General features: G+C 40.4%; 1 long non-coding RNA gene across 1 annotated transcript; it reads right to left on the reverse strand.

Moving 5' to 3' along the window:
* LOC131975769 (uncharacterized) lies at positions 1 to 7659 on the reverse strand. The gene is made up of 3 exons (XR_009394750.1): positions 7428 to 7659; positions 5745 to 5866; positions 1 to 42 (listed from the first exon to the last, which is right to left on the reverse strand). It is a non-coding gene; the product is annotated as an uncharacterized LOC131975769 (long non-coding RNA).
* Positions 7660 to 12028: the final 4369 nt, after the last annotated feature.

Below are 12028 nucleotides of genomic sequence, written 5' to 3' on the forward strand. Positions count from 1 at the left end.
GGTTCTCGGGGGACAGCCCTCTCCAGCTGCTGCTTTACAAGACTGTAACATCAAACACACACATACACACACACTTAACACAAAGGTTTGACTTCACACAGCTTTCACTTCAACCCTGAGCCTCCCTTAACAAGTTCAACAAATGAACTCTTCTGCTCACTTCTTCCATTCTACACATAGCACCGATCTTTACCCTCACACCTCCCACAGTCTCTCCTTTCTTTTGAGATACAATAAAATGTATACAACATACAAGAACTGGAATTTAAATGACTGTTTTCCTGTTTATTGTGCTGAATATGTTGCTCCTTATTCTAGTATGTGGTTGGATAAGCAAGAAAATGAGAAAATTCAGTATCAGCTCAACCGGTATACATCTGTAGGTGACCCTGACCTCTGACCTTCTGGAGAAGGACAAGCAAAAGGCGACTCTTCAACCCCCCTACTGCCCAATAATTTAAGTGATACTTTTAAAGAAGGATTGTTTTTCACTCTTCAAGGTCTGCTCTGTGAATGTTGCTCCACTGCTGCACCACAGTAGTACAGTCATAAAACGTAGTATGAAGTATGAAATATTTGGACTTGACCTGACAATAAAACTGCTTCTGCACTTAAATATTTATTTGTATTAGACCGCCACTTTAGCTTTCCCAAAGTAAAACCTTTGGAAAAAAACTGACACATAAAGAATAAGTTTGAAAATTCAGCTGGTTACCCAGTGTTGAAGTACAATTTCGTGAGTAGGCAAATACTTTTACTGGTTCATACAGCAAAATCACAAATTCCATACCTGGAAAGCAAATACACTTATTTGCTTTCTTGCCAGCACACAATCCCCACACTTTGGTTTTGTACAGAGTACATAAAGCAATATCAAATGTGTGAATCTGTGAGCTTTAGAAGTACTCATAAAATAGCTGTTTTCCCCTTCTGAAGCATAAAGCACAATCTTCAATCTCACTCTCAGCAAGCAAGCGAAGAAGACTTTTTCTCAAAATGTAGCACTATTCCTTTGGGCATTAATTTATCTCCTCTGTGGCTGAAGATCAGAAGGCTTTTTTATGGTATTTTCCCACCTACAATGCTCAATTGCTGTCTTTAGTTTCTTTGTGTAAATACATATAAATGCTATCAATGTTTTGAAGTTTTTGCGTGGCAAGTTGTCTCACCCCCTCCTCCATCCTGTCTATTAACCACTCTCCCTATAGGAAACAATGACACAGCCAGCACAAAGTGGTTATACCACTGATCATGTGTGGCTTTAAGGGACCAATGTGTAGGATTAAGGGGGGATCTATTGACAGAAATTGAACATGATATTACTATGTTTTCATTAGTGTATAGTCACCTGAAATTAAGAATCATAGTTTCATAAGTATAAAAAAAGCCCTTCATATCTACGTAGAGAGCTTCCATGGAGTCCGACATGTTGCATGTGTCTACCCTAGCCCAGAACCAAACACTGGTTCTACAGAAAGTCTTTCCCATTTTTTTTGTTACATGTTGGCCACCTTACGTGCTCCTATGCTTGGATAGGGAGCATAGACTGTATATAAATAAAGGACGTAGTCACCGTGACGTCACCCGTTGGTTTGTGGACTGCCCGTTTGAAGCATCAAGTTCAGTGTTACACAATCTTTCTTTTGAAAGATGGGGAGGAGCGAGATGTGGATCTGACTGACGACCGAGGACACTGCACTACACGCCATCTACACCGGCAACCTGACTGCACTTGGCTGATGGCTACATGTGCGAAGTCGCTGCCAATTCATGTTAACATTAACTGTAGCATTAACTGGGATGTTAATTTTGGCGACAAAAAACAAAATGTTTAAATGAACAAAATGTTCATTAAGTGAAAATGTCAATGTCAATGTTATGAAACGATACTGGTAAACATCCTTAAAAACATTTTTTTTAACTTTATTGACACGTTGCCATGGATACGAATTGCTTTGCTTTGATCTATTTTCTTCTAAATTGGACCATTATTTACACAATTAACATCACATTGTCTTGAAAATTTAATAGCGACTGAGATCATATTGTTGTCATGAGAATTTTTTCGGAGGTAATAAATAAAGTGAGTTGACTCATTCTTTATTGAAATAGATAAGACCAAAATGCTTCTGCAACCGCCGTCAGCGACTCCCCACGGCGATAGGGAGGCAGGGTTATTAATTTGGTTGTAATCAACAACTTCAACGCCAGATGCCACTAAATCCTACAAACTACTAATTTAGTGAAGTGAACGACATTCAGGTAAGTTTTGTTTTGACTTTTGTGTTTGTCTCATCAAGCCCAAACTGCCAAACTGCTGCATTCAAGTGTGGCTCTGGAAATGATTGCAGTGAAGCAGCCAGAGCCTAAGCTCATATAACCAGTCAGGGAAAACACATAGCCCAGGGAAAAAAAAACATGAGCGGTAGGCAGAGATGGTGGCAGATGGAGGGAGGGAGAAGAAGTGAGTGAGAAAGTGGTTGGGAGAGATGAAGAGAAAGTTAAAAAGAGAGGTGCGCTGGTGAGTGAGTCAGGTGGTCAAATTGTTCCTGCCACCTCATTAGTGGCGATGACATCACAGCTGATTTCCCTTTTAGTCTGCTACTACCGCTCCACCACTCCTCTGTTACAGAGAGGTAGAGCTGCTACTGGCCACAGTCTTTAACAGCAGAGTCTGGGGAGCTGCTTTTATGTCGTCAATAACTCAGAGCGAGTAAAAAGGAGGCTGGATCTACTCTGAGCCTTCTTGAGCTGAGTAATCACAGCTTAGATTTTTTAATATTGGTTACTTTCCATCATATAAAGAGTGCACGGCAGCTGCAGTTGTCTGTATTGAACTGATTTAGTTGTAACAAAGCCTTTAACTGTTTCCCTTGAGAAAATGGCTCTCAATAAGGTCTCTAGAGAGCCTTTGAAATGTATTGTACTTCAACAAAGCATACAGTATCTCACAGGTAACAAACAGTGGCTCCAAATTGGCACTCAGTCAACTCCTGCCAATCCCTATACCTTGGTTAAGTGTCTTCCCATTCATTTTCTGTGGCCAACAGTAATTCGACAGGAAACAGAGGGCTAAGTCATGAGAAGAAAGGTTAAAGTGGTGCTCATGGCTGCAGAAAAGCAAATGGTGTACTCATTTTTTTTATATCCACTGACATGAACCAGACCTTTCACCTACACTGGGATAAAATGTTGAGGGCAACAGAGCGTTGAGACTAGCCTGGCTTTGTAATTGAGTACACCTTGAGATACACATGAGCAGCATACAGCACTAAATGGTTTCGTTTCGTTTCGTATCTGTTTATTTCGGTCAATACATGTCATCAAAACAGAAGCAACAAGCCAGAAAAAAAAAAACATTGATCAAAGTAAACAACATGTAAACAGAGAGAGAAAATTGATGATAGACCTTTGGACCGAAAAGACGTAGGCTGAAGCATAGCTTGTTACGCCTACCCTGTTACAACTTTAACTAATTTAAAAATTAGAAATGTACAATCTGTTATTTATCAACAAAAGAAATAAGCAGTCACAAAAGAGAGAAAAGAAAGAAGCTTATGGTATAGAAACTTAACATAAATGCAGGCTTGGATATTAAGGAAATTGGATTTATATTTGTGTGTAGAGTTGTCATTGTTTAGCTGAAGAGCCTTCACATTTATGGCTACATATATGCTACTCGCATAGGAATAAATAATCTGTCGGCCACTGAGTGAGTGAGTGAGTGAGTGAATGAGTGAGTAGCTTTTCACTATCCATTGGTCAAGACTTTCTACAACTCCGGTCCCAGATCCAGACAGTCCTAGACTGCAGTCACAATGAAAAATAGTATATTAAGTTGCAAAAGGCTGTTGATCAAGGCCTGTGACTGTCGATACATACTGGAGGTGAGATGCCTTGAGCTTCACACTCATTTGCCCCAGTTGAGTGGATCAATGGCCAGGAACTGTTTGTTGAAATACTCAGCGTAAGTGTGAATGTGTGTATTTACATTAAGCACAGAGAATCTGTGAGAAAAAGCCTTCAAGGTTAAACTCAGACAAGCTGCAGTAGAAAAGAAGCAAACTGCAAATGAACACCAGATAATGGATTGGAAACAGACCTCCATGCCTCAAAGTTTCTTTTATTGCCCCATAGTGTTCACAAATACTGCAAGATTCAAACAAACTAGAAGAGACACCCTCATGCAGCAGGGCTCAGATGTATGACGACAGCCTTCAGACGCACTCAGACAAACGAGATAAAAGTCACACAGACTTTAATATCCCAGCATTTGTTTCATTGTTTTACAGCGTTCTGAGGGATGTCGAATCAAACAATAGCTTTTTACTATGTGTTTGAACCCGGTGCACCGCGAGCGTGTTTGTGAGAAACTCTATCATAAAACGGGATATGAACGGAAAAAACTAAGAGAGCGAGCACGGTTTCAACTGATGTCTTCCAGTTGTGTGACCTCTCTTTCCTTCTCCGTCTTTTTTCTGTCTCTCTGCCTCTCTCGGTTTAATAGGGCCAGCTGTAGAGTCTGGCACTCTTGGGAAACACAGTAGAGTGTGGCTGGAGCTGAGGCTGAATGGGGCTGAAATTGGGGCTGGTGGTGGTGGTGGTGGTGGCGGGGGTGCAAGTTGGGGGGGCGAGCACTTCCGACCATTTTCCCCATGCAATACACCATGCAGTCTGGAGCGTTGGCAGGCCGCCGATAACTCTCTCCCCTTCGTCTTCTTTCCCTCCCTCTTTCATTTCCTTCCTTTCCATCCTACTTTTCTTCCTCTGTCTCACAGCCACTGCCTCCGTCTCCTTTTCCCTCCTGCTTTCCACCATCGCTCCTTCTTTTCTTCCTTTTCCTATTCTTCTTCCTGCTGTCCTTTTAGACAATTACTTTTGGTAATGACCCTCTCCAGACGTCTGCTCAGTGGCACCATAACAAGTCTAGAAACTCTTCCTCTATTCCCTCCTTCTATCACTTTCAGCGCAGGCTAGAAACGACCGTCCAAGGACTAGGATAAATAGCTCTGGTCCTTGGAGTACCTCTCCCCCTCTAGACGCCTGCTCTGTGGTACGGTATCGGGTCCAGACCTGCTTCCGAGTTTTGACAGGTCCCTGACCCACGCCAGAGCGGTTCAGCTGGGTTGAGACTTTGTGTGTGTGTGTAAATGTATATGTGTCTTTAAGTTAGTGTGTGTGTGTGTGTGTGTGTGTGAGCGAGGTTGGGCCTGGCTAAGTTGGTGGGTGTTTTTCATCAGACTAATGAATAATACGTCTGAGCTGAGAGAAGAGTATCAAGCGGGAGAAGAGGAGGAGAAAGGAGGGGGAGGAGAGGGGAGGGGTAATGACTATCAGATGGTGCTCTACTACTGTGCTGCTGCCGCCACCGCTGCTGCTGTGTCCTTAAAGGAGAACACCACTCAATTTAAGAATTCACATATGTGATTATTATTCTCCAGAACTGTGTGTTCATCATTGTGCAAAGAAACAAAGTAGAAAGAGAGAATGAGAGTCAAATGTGTAACTGTCATTTAAAACAGATTCACTCTTTGGTCCAACCTGTGCTTATCAACTAACTTTAGTGGCTATAGTGGATATTCTTTCATAATATTATCAAATGAAAAACCCACTATACACTACTTGTTGACAAAGACAGACAGAGGGAGTGTCTAGCTAGTGAAACATTTAAAAACAACCACTCCTGAAGTTAATATCTAGTTTTTAGAGAACTAAAACTGGAAAATAGTGTAACTTACACTCACCTGGAGGCCAGAGACACTATTCCAAACCAGGATGGCACTCAAAGGGAGCAGACCTCCGCCAAGGCCAATGGTGCGTTCACGTACTCCAACGATGGCCCCTTTTCCTGAGCTGGGAAATATTCCTGCCGAAGCAGCAAAGATGTGAGAAAGAAGATGTTTGTATTTTATTGCTTTGAGTGTTTACTAATATTTCTGATTGTTCTGACACCACAGAGTCTCACAAATGCCCTATCTTGCAATGTTAATGGAAGTGGAAAAAAAAAATCTGATTTGTATAATGGTTTCTGGTAATTATTCACCATATAAAATTCCCAATATCAATATAGAATCCATACATATCAATAGTATGCCCACACAGGTGTTTTCACTTAACATCACAAATAAGCCCTCTTCTGTTGACTTTGTAGGTGTGTACACCCTACACCCTGTGCTGGATTGACATCTTGTTCAACCCAATTTCAAGTCTAATTAGCGTAATACATAAAAACACCTGTGTGAATGTACTGGTCACTTAAAAGTGAAAAATAATTTGTGCTTTGTTCATTACCTGATTTCGGGGGCTATAATGCTGTCTAAAATGTATTACATATAGAAAATGTTTACCATTTCAAATTATTTTTTAATAATGGATTTTTATAGATTTTTTAATAATACAAGGCACATTTACAACAAACAATAACAAAGTGCCCCTACATTCTATAAAATAACAAAACAAAAAAAATGAATAATACAATAAAGGGATACAAAATAATAATAATACTTTTTTTTAAAATGTAACAAAAGCGAACACAATTACAAACTATTTAAATAAATTAGCGGCATCAATAAAGCCCTTAAACCAGTGGTTCCCAAACTGGGGGGCGTGACCCCTAGGGGGGGGCCCCCAGGGTTACAAAAGGGGGGCGTGGCAAGGCTAAATTGAAATAATTTTATTGTTCTCCAATGCTGCACTGTAAAAAATTATCTGTTTAATTTACGGTAAAATACCAGCAGCTGTGGTTGCCAGAACTTCACCGTAAAAATTACAGTGAGTGGGTTTTCTATTCTAAACTTAAATGTAAATATCAGCAAAAACTGTAATTTAGACTGAATAATCCCGTTATTTTTAGGGTAGTTGTGTCATTCATTCACACATCATGGTATTTCTTAATTAATTTTGCATGAAAATGTTATATTTTTTTACAGCAAAACTGTGTGTTTCTTCCAGTTTATGACAGAAAAATTTTGATTTACGGAAATTCAAAGTGTCTAGTACGATGACATACAATTTTTCATTTTACGCCTTATTTCTGATGTATTTGACAGTGTTTTACTGTTATTTCTACAAACATTTTTTACAGTGTGGTAAAAGCTAAATCAGATCATGACTCTACTCGAAATATTACAAATACAAAAAACAAAGATGAAAAAATATGACAAGACCATTCTTGCTTGTTGTGTGGAGGCCGCCGGGGGGGGGGGGGGGGGGGGGGGGGCTTGAAAGTATTTTTTAGATTGAAAAGGGGGGCCCAGTAAAAAAACTTTGGGAACCACTGCCTTAAACAATTAGCATCTCATCCTTTTATTATTTGCAGTTATCTTATGTTAGCTCTGTTGGCTGCATACAGCAGTCCAGAGGTCGCATCCTCACAGTGAAGACCTGGGCTCTCCAAACCCTCTAACACCAGCTCAACGTGGACTTACCGGAGGCGGACATCAGAGTTACTTTTTTTATTTTTTTTTTCGAAGGTGAATTTCTCCTCTCATGGTGGAAGCTAACGCTCGTCATCTCCTCAAAGAGTCTTCACTGGAAAAAAAAAACCGGAGGTAAAACTGATATCAACTTCCAGTTCAACTCCAGGTAAGACAGCCAACAGGGCGACGCAGAAATGTCGAAGCTAGGCATTGAAAGATATTTTAAATACCATACCCACACACAGACAAGTAGTATTGTGCATTGCAAAGACGAAAAGAGGAATAGGAGAGGAAGAGGATTAGGTGTAGAAGAAGGATTAGGGCCATACAAGAATTAAATATTTGAGTTCTGACTTTATTCTCAGAATTCTGACTTTAATTCTGAGAATAAAGTCAGAAATCTGAGAATAAAGTCAGAATTCTGAGAATAAAGTCAGATTTCTGAGTTTAATGTCAGAATTCTGAGAATAAAGTCAGAATTCTGAAAACAGAGGCACCCCCCCCCCCCCCCACCCCCCATCATTTAACCTATACATGAACCATCTCAAAATCATTGCCATGTAGTTATTCTTTAGTCATCTTCTAGCCTTATAGCCAAAATATTCACTATTGTAATATGATGCACAGAATTTACAGACAAATTGATTAATTGACAAGCTGTTGCTAATTTTCTCTATATATTTCTATGAAATAATGGCATTTACAATAATAACTAAAGACTTGTAAAAATGGGTGGGGTGGAGATAGCCTCAGTTAATAACACTGTCTGGAATTAAATAACAAGACTGTTTGAGATCGATAACATTTCTACCTTACCGTCCATAACCAAATCTGTGTTGCATCTAGTGCTCTAGTAGCTGTGCTCTCTATTTGACGCACATTCAAGATGATTACATAAAATCCAGGGTCTGTGTTGTGGACTCAGGTCAACACTTGATGTAGTTTTATGTAAATATCACCATTACCGTGCTGTAATGTAGCTATTTCCTTTTCATACAACATTCTTCTGGCAAATGCAGCCACATGTGATTATGAAAAGACCTAAAGTCTACATTATACCCAGTCAAATGTTTTCTGGCCTGCGGGCAACAATTGAAAGAGAAATGGATACTGTGTTAGACCAGCCACACACTCCTGGGACATGCAAATCAGAGGAAGATCATGCTAATGCATGTAATGACGGACCACAGTGAGTGAAGCTGGTTTGGAAATACACCTTCGGAATATCGTGGCAGTCACAAATATATGTACAGTCAGTCTAAACACAGTCTGACAGTCATTAATCAAGACGGCTGGGTGTGGATCTACGTGCTGCTGCTGTTTTTGCCTCTGTGAGTCAATATTTTAGCTTTAGGATCTGTATCTAAATGTATACCACAATAAATATCATAAATGTTTTATTATCTCTCCAAAGGCAAACATCATCAGAGGATGTCTCAGATGTTTTTACTAAATTTGAATAATTTCAAGAACTGCACAGATGTTGTCAGTTAGAAATAACAAATTAAAGTCATGCTCACCACATGAGTATTGTGACTATTATAGTTAGAAGCAGATCCAAAAGGGAATCTGAACCAAAACCCCATTGTTTACCACATGTCATAATTTTCTCCCTTGCAAGAGCAATGAGCTGCTGGATTGCATTGCAATGTTGGCTCTCAAAGACAACGTTTGTTTTCATTGGGTAATTTTGTTCTTTTCGGTCAACTTTCATTTAGACTTGTTATTTCCAAAACTAACAGAACTCTACCGGCAATGATATCGGCTGTTGAATCTGGGTCACTAACTGAGGTGAAGCCCAGGTGTGGGAATCTGATCTACAGTAAAGGTCAGTGCAGAGGATGTGGGTCACTGGTTGCATGAAGGCAGGGCTCTTTCATGACTGATATGATGTAATGTCGATCCAGTCTGCATCTCAGATGTTCACATTTGACAGCCAGGCAACTGTTTTCAAACACATTGGATATCCAGTGACCGGATGTGTCCAGTGACAACTGGAGGCGAATGGAAAACTATAAAACAAACGATAAAATTTAAGACCTTTGTTTCCATTGCATACTTGGCCCGTACAAGTTTTGCAGCAGTTACTGTTTTTCGGTGAAGGGAATTTATTGCAAATTTGCATTTCCAACATTAAATAACTAGAGCAACTGCAAGACCTTAACTTACACAGACTCAGTAATCTACAGTGCACGACTGCACGCAGCAGGGCAGCACCAGCAAAAGAAACCTATGCTGTGTTCTACATTTCTACATAAAGCATCATCCTTACAAAGTATGTACTGTTGCAGGCAGTATGCATGCATTTGGACATACTTCTTCATCATAAAATTAAAGCTTAAACTTTGACCCGCTTGCTCATATTTGCTTTGCAAAGGATTGTGGGTAAAAATAGCCAGAAAAGCATGCTGGCTTTACTGCAAAATGCGATCTGATGCAGGAGAACATCCTGGTATTTTGGCATACTGCATTTGACATACTATGTATTGGAACATAACATAAGCATATTTTTCTTGCATAAAAATAGCATGGCAGTATGATATTGGAACCCTAGTTTTTTGCACAGAGGGGAGCCACTGACTACCAACCCTTAATGCTTTCTGTTTTTTATCCTCAGAACCCTTTGTTTTTTAGAACTTCAACCATTAGTATCCTCACTTCCTAAATGCTTACTGCGTGTGGTTAAAAGAAAGATTGATGTAACACATTGGTACACATGCCAAGATCCCAACTTTTTTGGATCATGTTGCAGGCATCAAATTCAGAATGAGTGCATATTTGCAAAAAAAAAGTTTTCAATTGAATATACAAGGATTTTAGCAAATGACCAAACTCCTTTTATTTACGTTTGAGACGGCGTCCCAACCTTTTGGAATGTGGATTGGATGTTATGGGGCAACTTCAATGTTCCTCCATCCTGATTGCTCCAAGCACAGACTGTATGTACTGTAATCCACCACTGCAACCAGTACTGGCCTCACTTCATACAGTCAGTACCACAGCTTAAACAGGGCTGTGATTGAAGGGTAGAGATAGATACAGAGAGGAGGGAAGGAGAGAGGAATATGGACAGAAGACGAGAAAGGAGAGAGAGAGAGAGAGAGAGAGAGAGAGAGTGATGAATGCTGGCTGTAACATTGTGTAACTCTGACAGATTATTCATTGTGCTATTAGTTTTCAGCAGCAGCTTACGGTTGCCAATCTACACAAAAGAGGCATACCAGAAATGGCAGTTGGGTTTAGAGTTTTCAATAACGCACTACTGAGGATTATAGACTTCATAGTTGAGTTTTACATAGGTTGTCAACCTTTAACCACTGCACAGTTGAAGCAGGAAGCAAAATTTAAAGGTCAGCCAGTTCCTTGGAAATAAGTTGCACGATCATGGCTAATAAAACCCCAAAGACTTAAAGACGGAAAAGCAGATTAGAGTTTGATGAAGGCTGTATAACAGCTTTAGTCGAATCTGAGGGAGAACTTGATTTTCCAAACTGCTAGAACACCTCTGTGTCGTCATACATGTGGTTAATTTGTATCTGTAGCCAGATAGATGGATCTCTTTCATTCTCTTCTGTCTTTCATTAGTTTTCTCCCACTCTTGTCTTGCATTCCCCTCCTCTGTCTTTGCTCCCTTTGCTGTCTGTTCTCATCTTTTCTTCTCTTTCAGAGGAAGACAGATTGTTAAAGGGAGTGTAAGTGAGTAAAGTAGCAGCTCCCCTACTATAAACCCCTGAGCCTCCCCTTCATCACCAAAACACTCCACCCAAAAATCTGAATCCCTTGAGGGCAAACTACTTGCAGACCCTCCAGCGTCACAGCTTGTACTGATAAAAAGCTTAAGCCGTAGCTGAATAAACACGTTTCCCGTTCTCAACCACGAGCCCAGCCTGAGTCGTCCGCCGCTGTTGCTTCGCGCCTCCCAGTCTGCTGTCCACGGACAAACACGGCACAGGCTGGGAGGCTGAGGGAAGAATAGAAGACACAGGGAGGAAGGCAAACTCTTACTTCACCACTCAAGCTTCTCAGCTTCCTGCTGTCAAGAAAGTTGTTTGACAAAACATCTCATTGTGAAAACCCAAGTCCCAGTCATACCTCATGCTGGTAGCCAGCTATGTTCTGGTAGTGAAGAAGACAAAATATTTGAGTGCTACTCAGTCTGCAACACACAGGTATGGATATGAATCAGCAAGAGATTCTCACAGTCGTAATAATCAAAGCTGCCCATTCTTGATTTTGGCCTTTTAAAGAGTCCCCAAGAGTGTTACCTGTTCAGTTCGACCAGGAGGTGAAGAATCGAAATACGCAGATACTTAATGACTAATATCCAATGATCCTATTTTTAAGTGAGTAAATTTATTTAGTAATTAGTTCCTCCACTAATTGATTTTGTTTTTGGTTCAGTTTGGAAAGGGTTAGGGTTAGGGTTAGGGTTAACTACTGGCCACATTACTGTGGAACTTGTTGGAAGTGTGTAACATGGGCCAAGTTTGAACTCTGAACAACAACTCTGAGTCGATCTGAATCACTAGGCAGATCTTATTTTTCACTTTTGTTAAAAGTGCAAAATGGAGCATTTGACCTTGGCTGAGTTCTGCACTGTCCCAGTGTTC

This window comes from Centropristis striata, chromosome 8 (assembly GCF_030273125.1).
Source record: "Centropristis striata isolate RG_2023a ecotype Rhode Island chromosome 8, C.striata_1.0, whole genome shotgun sequence".
Taxonomy (NCBI): domain Eukaryota; kingdom Metazoa; phylum Chordata; class Actinopteri; order Perciformes; family Serranidae; genus Centropristis; species Centropristis striata.